This window comes from Pinus tabuliformis, chromosome Q, assembly GCF_031772625.1.
Source record: "Pinus tabuliformis cultivar Carrire ecotype Pingquan chromosome Q, CPIR1, whole genome shotgun sequence".
NCBI classification, from domain to species: domain Eukaryota; kingdom Viridiplantae; phylum Streptophyta; class Pinopsida; order Pinales; family Pinaceae; genus Pinus; species Pinus tabuliformis.
Genome location: NC_142296.1, coordinates 21,820,591 through 21,834,818, shown reverse-complemented (window position 1 = coordinate 21,834,818; position 14,228 = coordinate 21,820,591).

Genomic DNA, 14,228 nt, shown 5'->3' with positions numbered 1-14,228 from the left:
TAGCTATCTCTGAGAAGAGATGTGCGGCTACATGCCTCTGAACTGTTCCGAACTGTATTACAATGAGGCTCGAAGGCCTATTTATTGTTGAGAAACAATGGAAAACCCTTCACATACCGAAACCTAACCCTAGAAGATGAAACGCCAAATTGTGGGCCCCGTTTGGGTAAATTGGTACATCAATTTCCGGGGTCGTAACTTTGGCATACGATCTCCGTTTGACGCGTACGATAGCTCGTTAGAAAGATCTATCCGAGTACTACCACTTTGGGAGGCAACATGGGGCTCGGTCGCCCCAGAATTCCAAAAAAAACGTCGTTTAGGGCCTCAAAACGGCTCCGGAAGTTCAGGACCCGAAAAACTGCTAAAAATAGTAAACTGTGCTGCAATTAAGGAAACTGAAAATGCTGAAGGAGACAGTTGTGGGGGTCCAAATGGGTTGGTGGGTGGCCACCAACATCCTCCTGGATCATTCCTCCCCCCTTAGGAAGCAATGGTCCCCATTGCGTTGAGTTCCTCCATCTGCTGAACTTGTCCTGCAATCTCTGATGTGTCCAGTGATGGTGGAAAGCATGGTCGACGATGGTCCACATTGAATACTCGGTGCAAGCGAAGGAATGGAGGAATGCTGTGCTTCAAAGCATTGTTGCCCATAGCCTTGGTACTGCTGTGAGGACCATGTCGAAGTGGTCGGAGCTTCTGATGGGCTCTTGTAAGGTGTTCTTTCTGCAGATGTAACCAAACTTTGTTGCCCACCTGAAACTTATGTGGTACCCCTGTGGGTGAGGAGAAGTTGTTCCTGTGTTCTGTCATGACCGTATCCCTTTGGTGCTGCTGCTGCGTGTAGGAACCCTTTGTAGGGGTCATGGATGTAGCAACGATCTTCCCCTTATTTTGGGAGTGAACCAGACAAATGAATTTCCTGGTCTGTGATATGAGCTTGCTGCCTTTCTTGGTAGTGATCAAGGATGTAGCAGTAGGTGGGGCTACCTCTGGTATCCTGTATAATGAATTATTCAAAGAAATAATGACACCACGAGGCCTTGACTCATACACAGCATGTCGCCTCCACAAGTATGGCTGGCCTAATAGTACATCACAAACATCCAGGGGTGTAACATCACACAATACCTCGTCTGTGAAGGGCTTGATGCTGTAGGGAAGGCGGCACTGCTGGCGAACTTTCAGATCTCGTCCTTCGTGAAGCCACCCGATACTGTACGGCTGCGGGTGTGGTGTAGTCGGTAGGCCCAACCGCTTCACGACCTCTGCTGAAACCAGGTTCTTTTGGCTACCACTGTCGACAATGAATCGCAGCGGTGAACCCTTCACCCACATCTGTGAGTGGAAAAGACGCTCCCCTCCTCTGGATCTTCGGGCTCATTTTTCTTGATCTTGGCAGTGGCAACAGTGGCGCTGGGATCCGCATCAATGATCTGCTTCCCTTTTCCATTCCCTTTGTCGGGTTCTGGCTCAGGATCGGAACATGCATCTGATTCGGAAGCCTTCAACTCGGCCACCAGCGACTGCTTGGTCCGACACTCACTTGTGTTATGAGTGGGACTCTTGTGGAACTCACACCACTTCCCTGTGTCCTTCTTCGGCTTCATGGTGTTGTTGTTATTTTCTTGCGGCTTTGACGGGTTGTTGGGTCACCCCGCCTTGGCTTTGTCCTTTGGGCTTCGGGTTTGCAGATCCAAAGTCTCGCTTCTTCTGTTTGAACTTTTGCTCGATTTTGACAGCGTATTGATATGCTGTGCCGAGTGAGGGGATGTTCAAGAACACCATCTCTTCCTGGATGTATCTGTGTAGGCAGCCGCGGTATTTGAGTACTAGATGCAGCTCAGAATCTTTGATACCCAATTGTGTGCGAAGGGTATGAAAAATGTTTGTGAACTCTGGCACATCTTGGTCTCGTCCCTGCCGCAGTGTGGTCCATTTGATGTATTTGTCCTCATAGCTTCCGACAGGGTAGTACTGCTCCTTGATGGCATCCCGAAAGTCATTCCAAGTGGGTGCGGCCGAAAATAGTGAGCCTGTACTTTCATCCTTCTGCTCGCAGTAGGTTTCCCACCAGTCCTTGACGTGGGGGGCTGCTTTGAGAAGGGCAAAAACAATCTTTTCCCGACTTGAAAATTCATGAACAGAAAAATACCCATCGAGCAGATTTAACCATTTATCTACGGCATCTGCGTCTATTTGACCCTCGAATATGGGGATTTCAAAATTAACTTGTACCTTGAAGGGTGTGGCATTTCTAGAGTCGCTGTTTGAAGCCGATGCGTCGCCTCTAGGTAGCCGCTGAAGGATCTGCGCAAAGCTATCCATCATCGCGTTCCTTTGCCGCTCGAGCGCTTCTTCGAGCAAGATTTTGATAGGATCTCCTGCCCCCTCGTCTTTCTTCTCGTCCGCCATGGGAGGCCGTCGGGATTTTCGAGGCTGGTCTTGCAAAGGTTCGACCAGTTCAAGCCCTAACTCCTTATACCCTGACCTCGTTGGGGACATGCAAAGAAAAACAGAGAAAAAGCAGACCGCTCTGATACCACTGATCCGAATTTAGACAGGAACGCAATAGATTACAGAGATAACCATAAATACAGAGAGGCAATAACCATAAACACAGATATGCAGCGGAAATAATACTTCATTTCATTACTGTAAAATACTGAAATATGCTTACAAATAGAAATGGAGAGAAAACCAGCTAGGGCGATGGTAGCTATCTCTGAGAAGAGATGTGCGGCTACATGCCTCTGAACTGTTCCGAACTGTATTACAATGAGGCTCGAAGGCCTATTTATTGTTGAGAAACAATGGAAAACCCTTCACATACCGAAACCTAACCTAGAAGATGAAACGCCAAATTGTGGGCCCCGTTTGGGTAAATTGGTACATCAATTTCCCGGGGTCGTAACTTTGGCATACGATCTCCGTTTGACGCGTACGATAGCTCGTTAGAAAGATCTATCCGAGTACTACCACTTTGGGAGGCGACATGGGGCTCGGTTGCCCCAGAATTCCAAAAAAAACGTCGTTTAGGGCCTCAAAACGGCTCCGGAAGTTCAGGACCCGAAAAACTGCTAAAAATAGTAAACTGTGCTGCAATTAAGGAAACTGAAAATGCTGAAGGAGACAGTTGTGGGGGTCCAAATGGGTTGGTGGGTGGCCACCAACATCCACCTGGATCATTCCTCCCCCTTAGGAAGCAATGGTCCCCATTGCGTTGAGTTCCTCCATCTGCTGAACTTGTCCTGCAATCTCTGATGTGTCCAGTGATGGTGGAAAGCATGGTCGACGATGGTCCACATTGAATACTCGGTGCAAGCGAAGGAATGGAGGAATGATGTGATTCAAAGCATTGTTGCCCATAGCCTTGGTACTGCTGTGAGGACCATGTCGAAGTGGTCGGAGCTTCTGATGGGCTCTGTAAGGTGTTCTTTCTGCAGATGTAACCAAACTTTGTTGCCCACCTGAAACTTATGTGGTACCCCTGTGGGTGAGGAGAAGTTGTTCCTGTGTTCTGTCATGACCGTATCCCTTTGCTGCTGCTGCTGCGTGTAGGAACCCTTTGCAGGGGTCATGGATGTAGCAACGATCTTCCCCTTATTTTGGGAGTGAACCAGACAAATGAATTTCCTGGTCTGTGATATGAGCTTGCTGCCTTTCTTGGTAGTGATCAAGGATGTAGCAGTAGGTGGGGCTACCTCTGGTATCCTGTATAATGAATTATTCAAAGAAATAATGACACCACGAGGCCTTGACTCATACACAGCATGTCGCCTCCACAAGTATGGCTGGCCTAATAGTACATCACAAACATCCAGGGGTGTAACATCACACAATACCTCGTCTGTGAAGGGCTTGATGCTGTAGGGAAGGCGGCACTGCTGGCGAACTTTCAGATCTCGTCCTTCGTGAAGCCACCCGATACTGTACGGCTGCGGGTGTGGTGTAGTCGGTAGGCCAACCGCTTCACGACCTCTGCTGAAACCAGGTTCTTTTGGCTACCACTGTCGACAATGAATCGCAGCGGTGAACCCTTCACCCACATCTGTGAGTGGAAAAGACGCTCCCCTCCTCTGGATCTTCGGGCTCATTTTTCTTGATCTTGGCAGTGGCAACAGTGGCGCTGGGATCCGCATCAATGATCTGCTTCCCTTTTCCATTCCCTTTGTCGGGTTCTGGCTCAGGATCGGAACATGCATCTGATTCGGAAGCCTTCAACTCGGCCACCAGCGACTGCTTGGTCCGACACTCACTTGTGTTATGAGTGGGACTCTTGTGGAACTCACACCACTTCCTGTGTCCTTCTTCGGCTTCATGGTGTTGTTATTTTCTTGCGGCTTTGACGGGTTGTCTTGGGTCACCCCGCCTTGGCTTTGTCCTTTGGGCTTCGGGTTTGCAGATCCAAAGTCTCGCTTCTTCTGTTTGAACTTTTGCTCGATTTTGACAGCGTATTGATATGCTGTGCCGAGTGAGGGGATGTTCAAGAACACCATCTCTTCCTGGATGTATCTGTGTAGGCAGCCGCGGTATTTGAGTACTAGATGCAGCTCAGAATCTTTGATACCCAACTGTGTGCGAAGGGTATGAAAAATGTTTGTGAACTCTGGCACATCTTGGTCTCGTCCCTGCCGCAGTGTGGTCCATTTGATGTATTTGTCCTCATAGCTTCCGACAGGGTAGTACTGCTCCTTGATGGCATCCCGAAAGTCATTCCAAGTGGGTGCGGCCGAAAATAGTGAGCCTGTACTTTCATCCTTCTGCTCGCAGTAGGTTTCCCACCAGTCCTTGACGTGGGGGGCTGCTTTGAGAAGGGCAAAAACAATCTTTTCCCGACTTGAAAATTCATGAACAGAAAAATACCCATCGAGCAGATTTAACCATTTATCTACGGCATCTGCGTCTATTTGACCCTCGAATATGGGGATTTCAAAATTAACTTGTACCTTGAAGGGTGTGGCATTTCTAGAGTCGCTGTTTGAAGCCGATGCGTCGCCTCTAGGTAGCCGCTGAAGGATCTGCGCAAAGCTATCCATCATCGCGTTCCTTTGCCGCTCTTGAGCGCTTCTTCGAGCAAGATTTTGATAGGATCTCCTGCCCCCTCGTCTTTCTTCTCGTCCGCCATGGGAGGCCGTCGGGATTTTCGAGGCTGGTCTTGCAAAGGTTCGACCAGTTCAAGCCCTAACTCCTTATACCCTGACCTCGTTGGGGACATGCAAAGAAAAACAGAGAAAAAGCAGACCGCTCTGATACCACTGATCCGAATTTAGACAGGAACGCAATAGATTACAGAGATAACCATAAATACAGAGAGGCAATAACCATAAACACAGATATGCAGCGGAAATAATACTTCATTTCATTACTGTAAAATACTGAAATATGCTTACAATAGAAATGGAGAGAAACCAGCTAGGGCGATGGTAGCTATCTCTGAGAAGAGATGTGCGGCTACATGCCTCTGAACTGTTCCGAACTGTATTACAATGAGGCTCGAAGGCCTATTTATTGTTTGAGAAACAATGGAAAACCCTTCACATACCGAAACCTAACCCTAGAAGATGAAACGCCAAATTGTGGGCCCGTTTGGGTAAATTGGTACATCAATTTCCGGGGTCGTAACTTTGGCATACGATCTCCGTTTGACGCGTACGATAGCTCGTTAGAAAGATCTATCCGAGTACTACCACTTTGGGAGGCGACATGGGCTCGGTCGCCCCAGAATTCCAAAAAAACGTCGTTTAGGGCCTCAAAACGGCTCTTCGGAAGTTCAGGACCCGAAAAACTGCTAAAAATAGTAAACTGTGCTGCAATTAAGGAAACTGAAAATGCTGAAGGAGACAGTTGTGGGGGTCAAATGGGTTGGTGGGTGGCCACCAACATCCACCTGGATCATTCCTCCCCGCTTAGGAAGCAATGGTCCCCATTGCGTTGAGTTCCTCCATCTGCTGAACTTGTCCTGCAATCTCTGATGTGTCCAGTGATGGTGGAAAGCATGGTCGACGATGGTCCACATTGAATACTCGGTGCAAGCGAAGGAATGGAGGAATGATGTGCTTCAAAGCATTGTTGCCATAGCCTTGGTACTGCTGTGAGGACCATGTCGAAGTGGTCGGAGCTTCTGATGGGCTCTTGTAAGGTGTTCTTTCTGCAGATGTAACCAAACTTTGTTGCCCACCTGAAACTTATGTGGTACCCCTGTGGGTGAGGAGAAGTTGTTCCTGTGTTCTGTCATGACCGTATCCCTTTGTTGCTGCTGCTGCGTGTAGGAACCCTTTGCAGGGGTCATGGATGTAGCAACGATCTTCCCCTTATTTTGGGAGTGAACCAGACAAATGAATTTCCTGGTCTGTGATATGAGCTTGCTGCCTTTCTTGGTAGTGATCAAGGATGTAGCAGTAGGTGGGGCTACCTCTGGTATCCTGTATAATGAATTATTCAAAGAAATAATGACACACGAGGCCTTGACTCATACACAGCATGTCGCCTCCACAAGTATGGGGGCCTAATAGTACATCACAAACATCCAGGGGTGTAACATCACACAATACCTCGTCTGTGAAGGGCTTGATGCTGTAGGGAAGGCGGCACTGCTGGCGAACTTTCAGATCTCGTCCTTCGTGAAGCCACCCGATACTGTACGGCTGCGGGTGTGTGGTGTAGTCGGGTAGGCCCAACCGCTTCACGACCTCTGCTGAAACCAGGTTCTTTTGGCTACCACTGTCGACAATGAATCGCAGCGGTGAACCCTTCACCCACATCTGTGAGTGGAAAAGACGCTCCCCCTCCTCTGGATCTTCGGGCTCATTTTTCTTGATCTTGGCAGTGGCAACAGTGGCGCTGGGATCCGCATCAATGATCTGCTTCCCTTTCCATTCCCTTTGTCGGGTTCTGGCTCAGGATCGGAACATGCATCTGATTCGGAAGCCTTCAACTCGGCCACCAGCGACTGCTTGGTCCGACACTCACTTGTGTTATGAGTGGGACTCTTGTGGAACTCACACCACTTCCCTGTGTCCTTCTTCGGCTTCATGGTGTTGTTATTTTCTTGCGGCTTTGACGGGTTGTCTTGGGTCACCCGCCTTGGCTTTGTCCTTTGGGCTTCGGGTTTGCAGATCCAAAGTCTCGCTTCTTCTGTTTGAACTTTTGCTCGATTTTGACAGCGTATTGATATGCTGTGCCGAGTGAGGGGATGTTCAAGAACACCATCTCTTCCTGGATGTATCTGTGTAGGCAGCCGCGGTATTTGAGTACTAGATGCAGCTCAGAATCTTTGATACCCAACTGTGTGCGAAGGGTATGAAAAATGTTTGTGAACTCTGGCACATCTTGGTCTCGTCCTGCCGCAGTGTGGTCCATTTGATGTATTTGTCCTCATAGCTTCCGACAGGGTAGTACTGCTCCTTGATGGCATCCCGAAAGTCATTCCAAGTGGGTGCGGCCGAAAATAGTGAGCCTGTACTTTCATCCTTCTGCTCGCAGTAGGTTTCCCACCAGTCCTTGACGTGGGGGGCTGCTTTGAGAAGGGCAAAAACAATCTTTTCCCGAGTTGAAAATTCATGAACAGAAAAATACCCATCGAGCAGATTTAACCATTTATCTACGGCATCTGCGTCTATTTGACCCTCGAATATGGGGATTTCAAAATTAACTTGTACCTTGAAGGGTGTGGCATTTCTAGAGTCGCTGTTTGAAGCCGATGCGTCGCCTCTAGATAGCCGCTGAAGGATCTGCGCAAAGCTATCCATCATCGCGTTCCTTTGCCGCTCGAGCGCTTCTTCGAGCAAGATTTTGATAGGATCTCCTGCCCCCTCGTCTTTCTTCTCGTCCGCCATGGGAGGCCGTCGGGATTTTCGAGGCTGGTCTTGCAAAGGTTCGACCAGTTCAAGCCCTAACTCCTTATACCTGACCTCGTTGGGGACATGCAAAGAAAAACAGAGAAAAAAGCAGACCGCTCTGATACCACTGATCCGAATTTAGACAGGAACGCAATAGATTACAGAGATAACCATAAATACAGAGAGGCAATAACCATAAACACAGATATGCAGCGGAAATAATACTTCATTTCATTACTGTAAAATACTGAAATATGCTTACAAATAGAAATGGAGAGAAACCAGCTAGGGCGATGGTAGCTATCTCTGAGAAGAGATGTGCGGCTACATGCCTCTGAACTGTTCCGAACTGTATTACAATGAGGCTCGAAGGCCTATTTATTGTTGAGAGAAACAATGGAAAACCCTTCACATACCGAAACCTAACCCTAGAAGATGAAACGCCAAATTGTGGGCCCCGTTTGGGTAAATTGGTACATCAATTTCCCGGGGTCGTAACTTTGGCATACGATCTCCGTTTGACGCGTACGATAGCTCGTTAGAAAGATCTATCCGAGTACTACCACTTTGGGAGGTAACATAGGGCTCGGTCGCCCCAGAATTCCAAAAAAACGTCGTTTAGGGCCTCAAAACGGCTCCGGAAGTTCAGGACCCGAAAAACTGCTAAAAATAGTAAACTGTGCTGCAATAAGGAAACTGAAAATGCTGAAGGAGACAGTTGTGGGGGTCCAAATGGGTTGGTGGGTGGTGGCCACCAACATCCACCTGGATCATTCCTCCCCCTTAGGAAGCAATGGTCCCCATTGCGTTGAGTTCCTCCATCTGCTGAACTTGTCCTGCAATCTCTGATGTGTCAGTGATGGTGGAAAGCATGGTCGACGATGGTCCACATTGAATACTCGGTGCAAGCGAAGGAAATGGAGGAATGATGTGCTTCAAAGCATTGTTGCCCATAGCCTTGGTACTGTGTGAGGACCATGTCGAAGTGGTCGGAGCTTCTGATGGGCTCTTGTAAGGTGTTCTTTCTGCAGATGTAACCAAACTTTGTTGCCCACCTGAAACTTATGTGGTACCCCTGTGGGTGAGGAGAAGTTGTTCCTGTGTTCTGTCATGACCGTATCCCTTTGCTGCTGCTGCTGCGTGTAGGAACCCTTTGCAGGGGTCATGGATGTAGCAACGATCTTCCCCTTATTTTGGGAGTGAACCAGACAAATGAATTTCCTGGTCTGTGATATGAGCTTGCTGCCTTTCTTGGTAGTGATCAAGGATGTAGCAGTAGGTGGGGCTACCTCTGGTATCCTGTATAATGAATTATTCAAGGAAATAATGACACCACGAGGCCTTGACTCATACACAGCATGTCGCCTCCACAAGTATGGCTGGCCTAATAGTACATCACAAACATCCAGGGGTGTAACATCACACAATACCTCGTCTGTGAAGGGCTTGATGCTGTAGGGAAGGCGGCACTGCTGGCGAACTTTCAGATCTCGTCCTTCGTGAAGCCACCGATACTGTACGGCTGCGGGTGTGGTGTAGTCGGTAGGCCCAACCGCTTCACGACCTCTGCTGAAACCAGGTTCTTTTGGCTACCACTGTCGACAATGAATCGCAGCGGTGAACCCTTCACACATCTGTGAGTGGAAAAGACGCTCCCCTCCTCTGGATCTTGGCTCATTTTTCTTGATCTTGGCAGTGGCAACAGTGGCGCTGGGATCCGCATCAATGATCTGCTTCCCTTTTCCATTCCCTTTGTCGGGTTCTGGCTCAGGATCGGAACATGCATCTGATTCGGAAGCCTTCAACTCGGCCACAGCGACTGCTTGGTCCGACACTCACTTGTGTTATGAGTGGGACTCTTGTGGAACTCACACCACTTCCTTGTGTCCTTCTTCGGCTTCATGGTGTTGTTATTTTCTTGCGGCTTTGACGGGTTGTCTTGGGTCACCCCGCCTTGGCTTTGTCCTTTGGGCTTCGGGTTTGCAGATCCAAAGTCTCGCTTCTTCTGTTTGAACTTTTGCTCGATTTTGACAGCGTATTGATATGCTGTGCCGAGTGAGGGGATGTTCAAGAACACCATCTCTTCCTGGATGTATCTGTGTAGGCAGCCGCGGTATTTGAGTACTAGATGCAGCTCAGAATCTTTGATACCCAACTGTGTGCGAAGGGTATGAAAAATGTTTGTGAACTCTGGCACATCTTGGTCTCTTCCCTGTCGCAGTGTGGTCCATTTGATGTATTTGTCCTCATAGCTTCCGAGGGTAGTACTGCTCCTTGATGGCATCCGAAAGTCATTCCAAGTGGGTGCGGCCGAAAATAGTGAGCCTGTACTTTCATCCTTCTGCTCGCAGTAGGTTTCCCACCAGTCCTTGACGTGGGGGGCTGCTTTGAGAAGGGCAAAAACAATCTTTTCCCGACTTGAAAATTAATTCATGAACAGAAAAATACCCATCGAGCAGATTTAACCATTTATCTACGGCATCTGCGTCTATTTGACCCTCGAATATGGGGATTTCAAAATTAACTTGTACCTTGAAGGGTGTGGCATTTCTAGAGTCGCTGTTTGAAGCCGATGCGTCGCCTCTAGGTAGCCGCTGAAGGATCTGCGCAAAGCTATCCATCATCGCGTTCCTTTGCCGCTCGAGCGCTTCTTCGAGCAAGATTTTGATAGGATATCCTGCCCCCTCGTCTTTTCTTCTCGTCCGCCATGGGAGGCCGTCGGGATTTTCGAGGCTGGTCTTGCAAAGGTTCGACCAGTTCAAGCCCTAACTCCTTATACCCTGACCTCGTTGGGGACATGCAAAGAAAAACAGAGAAAAAAAACAGACGCTCTGATACCACTGATCCGAATTTAGACAGGAACGCAATAGATTACAGAGATAACCATAAATACAGAGAGGCAATAACCATAAACACAGATATGCAGCGGAAATAATACTTCATTTCATTACTGTGAAATACTGAAATATGCTTACAATAGAAATGGAGAGAAACCAGCTAGGGCGATGGTAGCTATCTCTGAGAAGAGATGTGCGGCTACATGCCTCTGAACTGTTCCGAACTGTATTACAATGAGGCTCGAAGGCCTATTTATTGTTGAGAAACAATGGAAAACCCTTCACATACCGAAACCTAACCCTAGAAGATGAAACGCCAAATTGTGGGCCCCGTTTGGGTAAATTGGTACATCAATTTCCCGGGGTCGTAACTTTGGCATACGATCTCCGTTTGACGCGTACGATAGCTCGTTAGAAAGATCTATCCGAGTACTACCACTTTGGGAGGCAACATGGGGCTCGGTCGCCCCAGAATTCCAAAAAAACGTCGTTTAGGCCTCAAAACGGCTCCGGAAGTTCAGGACCCGAAAAACTGCTAAAAATAGTAAAACTGTGCTGCAATTAAGGAAACTGAAAATGTGAAGGAGACAGTTGTGGGGTCCAAATGGGTTGGTGGGTGGCCACCAACATCCACCTGGATCATTCCTCCCCCCTTAGGAAGCAATGGTCCCCATTGCGTTGAGTTCCTCCATCTGCTGAACTTGTCCTGCAATCTCTGATGTGTACAGTGATGGTGGAAAGCATGGTCGACGATGGTCCACATTGAATACTCGGTGCAAGCGAAGGAATGGAGGAATGATGTGCTTCAAAGCATTGTTGCCCATAGCCTTGGTACTGCTGTGAGGACCATGTCGAAGTGGTCGGAGCTTCTGATGGGCTCTTGTAAGGTGTTCTTTCTGCAGATGTAACCAAACTTTGTTGCCCACCTGAAACTTATGTGGTAACCCTGTGGGTGAGGAGAAGTTGTTCCTGTGTTCTGTCATGACCGTATCCCTTTGTGCTGCTGCTGCGTGTAGGAACCTTTGCAGGGGTCATGGATGTAGCAACGATCTTCCCTTATTTGGGAGTGAACCAGACAATGAATTTCCTGGTCTGTGATATGAGCTTGCTGCCTTTCTTGGTAGTGATCAAGGATGTAGCAGTAGGTGGGGCTACCTCTGGTATCCTGTATAATGAATTATTCAAAGAAATAATGACACACGAGGCCTTGACTCATACACAGCATGTCGCCTCCACAAGTATGGCTGGCCTAATAGTACATCACAAACATCCAGGGGGTTGTAACATCACACAATACCTCGTCTGTGAAGGGCTTGATGCTGTAGGGAAGGCGGCACTGCTGGCGAACTTTCAGATCTCGTCCTTCGTGAAGCCACCCGATACTGTACGGCTGCGGGTGTGGTGTAGTCGGTAGGCCCAACCGCTTCACGACCTCTGCTGAAACCAGGTTCTTTTGGCTACCACTGTCGACAATGAATCGCAGCGGTGAACCCTTCACCCACATCTGTGAGTGGAAAAGACGCTCCCCCTCCTCTGGATCTTCGGGCTCATTTTTCTTGATCTTGGCAGTGGCAACAGTGGCGCTGGGATCCGCATCAATGATCTGCTTCCCTTTTCCATTCCCTTTGTCGGGTTCTGGCTCAGGATCGGAACATGCATCTGATTCGGAAGCCTTCAACTCGGCCACCAGCGACTGCTTGGTCCGACACTCACTTGTGTTATGAGTGGGACTCTTGTGGAACTCACACCACTTCCCTGTGTCCTTCTTCGGCTTCATGGTGTTGTTTATTTTCTTGCGGCTTTGACGGGTTGTCTTGGGTCACCCCGCCTTGGCTTTGTCCTTTGGGCTTCGGGTTTGCAGATCCAAAGTCTCGCTTCTTCTGTTTGAACTTTTGCTCGATTTTGACAGCGTATTGATATGCTGTGCCGAGTGAGGGGATGTTCAAGAACACCATCTCTTCCTGGATGTATCTGTGTAGGCAGCCGCGGTATTTGAGTACTAGATGCAGCTCAGAATATTTGATACCCAACTGTGTGCGAAGGGTATGAAAAATGTTTGTGAACTCTGGCACATCTTGGTCTCGTCCCTGCCGCAGTGTGGTCCATTTGATGTATTTGTCCTCATAGCTTCCGACAGGGTAGTACTGCTCCTTGATGGCATCCCGAAAGTCATTCCAAGTGGGTGCGCCGAAAATAGTGAGCCTGTACTTTCATCTTCTGCTCGCAGTAGGTTTCCCACCAGTCCTTGACGTGGGGGGCTGCTTTGAGAAGGGCAAAACAATCTTTTCCCGACTTGAAAATTCATGAACAGAAAAATACCCATCGAGCAGATTTAACCATTTATCTACGGCATCTGCGTCTATTTGACCCTCGAATATGGGGATTTCAAAATTAACTTGTACCTTGAAGGGTGTGGCATTTCTAGAGTCGCTGTTTGAAGCCGATGCGTCGCCTCTAGGTAGCCGCTGAAGGATCGCGCAAAGCTATCCATCATCGCGTTCCTTTGCCGCTCGAGCGCTTCTTCGAGCAAGATTTTGATAGGATCTCCTGCCCCCTCGTCTTTCTTCTCGTCGCCATGGGAGGCCGTCGGGATTTTCGAGGCTGGTCTTGCAAAGGTTCGACAGTTCAAGCCCTAACTCCTTATACCCTGACCTCGTTGGGGACATGCAAAGAAAAACAGAGAAAAAAACAGACCGCTCTGATACCACTGATCCGAATTTAGACAGGAACGCAATAGATTACAGAGATAACCATAAATACAGAGAGGCAATAACCATAAACACAGATATGCAGCGGAAATAATACTTCATTTCATTACTGTAAAATACTGAAATATGCTTACAAATAGAAATGGAGAGAACCAGCTAGGGCGATGGTAGCTATCTCTGAGAGAGATGTGCGGCTACATGCCTCTGAACTGTTCCGAAACTGTATTACAATGAGCTCGAAGGCCTATTTATTGTTGAGAAACAATGGAAAACCCTTCACATACCGAAACTAACCCTAGAAGATGAAACGCCAAATTGTGGCCCCGTTTGGGTAAATTGGTACATCAATTTCCGGGGTCGTAATTTTGGCATACGATCTCCGTTTGACGCGTACGATAGCTCGTTAGAAAGATCTATCCAAGTACTACCACTTTGGGAGGCAACAAGGGCTCGGTCGCCCCAGAATTTCAAAAAAAACATTGTTTAGGGCCTCAAAACGGCTCGGAAGTTCAGGACCCCGAAAAAACTGCTAAAAATAGTAAACTGTGCTGCAATTAAGGAAAAAGAAAATGCTGAAGGAGACAGTTGTGGGGGTCCAAATGGGTTGGTGGGTGGCCACCAACATTCACCTGGATCATTCCTCCCCTTAGGAAGCAATGGTCCCATTGCGTTGAGTTCCTCATCTGCTGAACTTGTCCTGCAATCTCTGATGTGTCCAGTGATGGTGGAAACATGGTGACGATGGTCACATTGAATACTCGGTGCAAGCGAAGGAATGGAGGAATGTTGTGCTTCAAAGCATTGTTGCCCATGCCTTGGTACTGCTGTGAGGACCATGTCGA